Source organism: Cyprinus carpio, unplaced genomic scaffold, assembly GCF_018340385.1.
Source record: "Cyprinus carpio isolate SPL01 unplaced genomic scaffold, ASM1834038v1 S000000169, whole genome shotgun sequence".
In the NCBI taxonomy this organism is placed as follows: domain Eukaryota; kingdom Metazoa; phylum Chordata; class Actinopteri; order Cypriniformes; family Cyprinidae; genus Cyprinus; species Cyprinus carpio.
The window spans coordinates 560,262-566,044 of record NW_024872920.1 but is presented as its reverse complement, the minus strand read 5'-3'; positions in this window follow the sequence as shown (position 1 = coordinate 566,044).

Sequence of the window (5,783 nt, the reverse complement as noted above, 5' to 3'; positions counted from 1 at the left end):
CACTGGCGCACAGACCATGCATTCCAGTCCGATATTTGAAGAACTGTTCAGAAGACCTGCCATAAACAACACACTCAAAAAATCTCAGATATGGGCGGTGAGTTCCTTAAAGGGAAGGCACCTGCAAAAAGTGAAGTTAAAAAACACCTCCATTGTTGCTCGAAATCACTTTCCATCCTAGCAAAGTCACGCTGAACTAACGTGGCCGACATACAAATACATCCTCCTTAAAGAATCCACACGTATTCCAGCGAAAAGTGATTCTATGTCACCCCACGACACCAGTAGGATGAAGACACTGAAGACGCAAAAAGAGCTCGACAAGATGAGCAGGCAAGTAGAGCCACTTTTTCTTTTTATTGACGACTGGCAACTCACAAGACCTGAAAACACAGGAAATTACCGACTTTAAGGAAGGTCGAACAAGCTTCAGCGTGCTGAATTTGAAATCGGGACTCCTGCGGCTGCCATTCGGAAAGTTCAGCTAAATTTAAGACATCGATGGCTACACTGGCGCACAGAAGACCAATTAACAATTCAGTACAGATATTTATGAAAGTGTACTGGGTCAGAGACACTGCGCGAAAGGTGTCCATAAAAAAGACCAACCACCACAATTAAGGAGCAAAAAATCTCAGTTTATATGTTTGCGGTGAGTTCCGAGATAAAGTGAAAGGCTGAAGCCTGTCATCTAAAGTGGACAAGCATTCAGCGCAGACAATAAATTGAGAACAGACCACCTCCGCATTGTGCTCTAATTCTACAATGTGGCCTCGCGCTGTCATGTGACGACACCATTGCCTACCTGCCAAGCACTCCCATCCTAGGATGAGAGCTAGCCTAGAAGCCTTATCGTGATTGTGGAATCACAGCTGATACCTCGAACTGTGGCCGAGCGGCTAGAAGTGAAACATCATACAATGCATACAGATCACAGACCCGGAAAGGAAGCCCAGATCCGATAAAGAAAATACACAGACGTATTATGAGAGCAGGAAGCATAGGAGATCATAAGTTGTTCCATCGGAATCTCCTGGAGATCAATGCAACCTCTATGTCGACCACACACGGATGGCCACACCCCCCTAGTCCAAGATGGTACCCAGATAGATCCATGGAAGATACTTTTTTCCATCAAAGGTAAATCATAGTTTCCCCTGATCCTCGAGGAGACATGATCCAGCACGTACACCATGCCAACAGGGCTGGAGAAAGCAACACAGAGCCCGAGACCTCCTGTTCTGGCCCGGGATGGGGCAAACAAATAGAGCAACGGTAAACGTGCAGTAGAAGCCAGGAACGACGTGATTCTAACCCAAAGAACCACTGTGGTCCCATGACATACGGAGAGACCATGGCAAGTGATGCACAGACCTCTTTTCACATGGAACACTCAAACTTCATTGTCATTGTAGACTAACTACAGTAATTCTTTGAAATGGAGCAGCTCACAAATACCACGTCACTTGCAGTAATTGCCAAACTCAAGTCCGTGTTCGCTCGTCACGGCATCGCAGAGACAGTCATCAGTGACAACGGACCATGCTACAGCTCTGAGGAGTTCCGCCCGCTTCGCAAAACGCATGGGACTTCACCCACACCACCACAAGTCCGCGTTACCACAGAGCAACGGCCTTGCTGAAAAGACCGTCCAGACAGCCAAAGCGCCATTACTGGACAAAGCAAAAGTGGAAACACAGACCCATACCTCGCTCTGCTGGAGTACAGGAACACTCCAGTTTGACAACCTCAGTACACCGGACCAGCTTCTGATGAAGCCGACGACTTGCATTCAATAATCCCAGCGACCAGTAGGCATCTGCAAGCCACAGGTAGCATCTCAAAAGAGCGGTCCAAAAGACAGACGAAAGGCATGTCAACACCGCCAACAAGCATACTTCAAAGAGGCTCCAGAGGCGTAGGCAACCTGTTGGCACAACCCCAACACCGCCAACAAGCATACTTCCCTGTTCGTTTCCGTCAGGAAGAGGCTCCTGGAGACCTGCAACGGTCACAAACATGCACACACACACAGGAGCTACACATCCAGACAGAAGATGGCAACAGACTCTACGGCGCAAACGTTGGCACCTCCGTGACCAGAGATGCTCAACCAAAGACACACAGCATGCACCACACCCCAAAACAATCAGCCAACCGACACCCCGACACTGCGGACCATCCACAACCAACTAACCAACAAAAAGCCCAATTACACAACAAGGTTTGGCCGCATCTCCAGGCCAAGACAAATCCTTGACCTATAATGTAAAGGGTGTAGGCGGATCGCTGCCCTAAAAAAAAAAAAAAATAAAAAAAAAAATATCTGATTATGGTTAAAGTTGCACTTCAGTTGTTGTTGTTGTTGTTGTCTCTTGTATTAAAAAAAAAAAAAAGAAAGGAAACAAGAGAAAGGTGTTTTCATGTTTTATTAATACCTGTTACTTGCCTACTACCTCTGAAACACTGTGCAATCAGTTTAACTGCCTGTGCTGTTTTTCTTACACAACTAGTTCACCTTTAAGTTACTTGAATCACATGGGAAATGAAAACATTATTTCTGACTTAAAACCAATGACTTATTGGTGCACATGTCGTATGTCATTTAACTGCTACCTGGTACCTGTTTACATCACAGCAATGACGCTAATGACTACAGACTGTATTTGTCAGACTGTTTATATATCCATTCAGCACAATTGTTATGTTCGCAGAATTAATGTTGTGTGTGCTTGAGTAATGCCATTTATTTATTTATTTTTTTTTTTTGAGAAGGGATATGTAACATCCTGACTGATACTGTATGTCCTAAAAGACGACACCGTAGCCCTCGGGCAAATCTCGCATCCCGCGAGATTAGAGAAAGTGAGGCTAAAAAAAGCACACAGTGAAGAAAGCTCCGTGTCGGTTCCAGTTATTACATCCGTAATATAGTTTAGCCAGTGAGCAAACATTACACTGGGAACGTAATTTTATGGTTGCAAAAAATAACCTAAAAATAACCATTGGGGAACATTCTCCGTAAGTTTTTTTTTTTTTAGGTTATTTTAAAAATAACCACCCTGCAACGTTCTGGGAACGTTATTTTATGGATGCAAAAAATATAACCTAAATAGAACGTTTTCCTAACGTTAGTATTTGGTTTCCAAAAAAAATAACCAAACGGGAACCAAAAACTAACATTAGGGGAACGTTCTGTGTTTGCTGGGTTTTGACGCTCTCGATGGCGGCGGTGTGAACACACAGTTAGCATAGTTTAGCTTCAACCCTGAAACATAAGTGTTTTTCTACGGCTTGTGGCTATAATTCTTATCATTTATCATCAGTTTATGGCTTGGATATTGAAAAAGTGACCTAAATAATGTAAATAACTGTTCAAAGATTATAAAGGTATAATGGAAATAAATCTCATTAATCATAATTTAGACATTTTTATACCTATTTTCAGGTATTTATAGACTCGAATGAACTTTTCCACATTTATAAAATGGGAAAAAAACACGAACAGAATGACTCTGCTTTATGAACCTCATATACTCATTACTTTAGAACATTTCTAAATCACATTCGTATTTTAATCTAATTTATATCTGGTATAAAATGTTTATAATTTCACAAAAAACAAAAAAATTTTCCACACCACAAATACATTAAACTCTGAATTTCTATCAACTTTTTAATTATTTGTATATCATGTTCTAGATGTATTTTAGACAGCGGTGTGTGAACAGGACTTTTATTTTGTCGCAGTGACGTGACGTCATGAGTATGCGCCGCGCCCTGCAGTTGTTGTGATTCGACTGAAGAAAGGTCTGTGTTTAAAGCGTCTTTAAACAACCTTCAATCAACTCAAAGGTTTACAAGCGATGGAAAATCGATTGTTTATTATTGACTGTAAACATATTAATGCCTTATCTAGACTATGAAACGTCATTTTTGTGAGTAAATAAGCGCGTCCACACACGAGTAGCGTCTCATTTATAAAGATGAGTTCAGAGATGGAGAAACTGAGCTGTTTAACCCCCGAGTCAGTTGAATCAAATGATTCGCAGACGATCAAATGATTCAATTCGACACAAACGTGTTTCATTAAAACTTTAACCAATAGAAAAATATTTTATTAAAGGGCAGTCTGATACATGTGGTCAATAAATCATTATATACTAAAAAAAAAAAATCTTGAATTATAAATTGTGTTATTTTATTAATGTCTTGAGTGTTTTTGTCTAATCAGGTGCCTCTCACTCTGACTCCCTTACTAGTGTGCTGACTACTGAACTAGGGAGCTGACTGAGACACACCCCGGAGATTCAGTTCATTTTTCTTTCTTTCTGTTGTTCATCTTAATCATGACAGAGTGTGCAAACACAGAGAGATCCTCGTGACACACACTGATATAAAGATGACGTTTGTTAAAGAGGAGACTGAAGACTTCAGGATTGAAGAAGCATTCAGTCTGAAACAAGAAGAGACTGGGGATCAAACAAAGAGGCTGTATATTAAAGAGGAGAGGGAAGACACCAGAAGTGAAGAAATCTTCAGTATGAAAGATACTGAGCAACAAACAGGTTAGTTTCTAGTGTTGTGTTTTTGCTGCCTGTTTTAGTCTAGTCTTTATGTACGGAAGTTCTAAGCGGCCATGCATTATAATTTTTTTTCTTTTTGTTTTCTCGTTATAACGACTTAATTTTCTCGTTATCTCGACATAACGAAGTTCGTTTTCTCGTTATAACGACTTAATTTTCTCGTTATCTCGACATAACGAAGTTCGTTTTCTTCGTTATAACGACTTAATTTTCTCTAAGAATTTACAAAACTGCGCCAGCAGGTGGCACTATAGACCTGAATATAACTGATGGGGTGTTGTATACTATCCACTTTACTGTACGCAGACCTTCCTCGTGATCGCTATAATTTGTGCAGTCTTGTTTATTACTGACATTTAATTAATTCATAAATGTTAAATGCTTGAATCAATATGAATATTTTGTGTATTAAGTTCCTGCTAGATGCATGAGTTTCACCAAACGCATTCTGTTTCATCAATAACTGCTTATCAAAACCAAGGTTGACATCACTGTATTCTGTTTGCACCAATATAATTATATTTGTGCTTCTTTTAGGCTCATGATTAAGTTTAAATTTAATTTTAATTTAATGATTAGGTAGTTAATAAGCGGAGATGTTCTGTTTATCTACAGTAGGACGGGATTTAACGATTTAGGCTGATGTGCTTCTTTTCCTTATTACTAATCTTTATCGTTAACCATATTGATGAGAAATGTGATGTATATGTAAAATCCATAGGCTAATTTAATTCAGTTTTGTTCTGTAATGTTTGTAATGGTTTTTTTCTACACACACACACATACACTGCACGTTACACATGAACGCTCTTTTCAAACAGAAGCTTGTAACACACATGATATCTGCCACATAATGACTACTACAAATTACAAATTATATATAATTTTATTTCATATAAAGGAAAATTAAAAGTGAGTTTAATCCAAGCAGCTCTAATGGCGCGGTGTTGCCATTTAAACATGTTAATTACAAAAACAAAACTTTCGTTGTACTGTCTCTGGAAAAAATCAACAGTGATTGATCAGCCTTTATTTATACAGTATTGTAGACACGTTATTGTTACCTAGGCGAAGCAAAATTTGCTGAAATATAGGCTACAGTAAGAGCGCCTGCATGGCTGTCCATCAGATGCCTGTCAAAGTTGAGTTCGTTACTATAGCAACAGTAAAACTTTCATGTCGTTATAACGAGAAAAC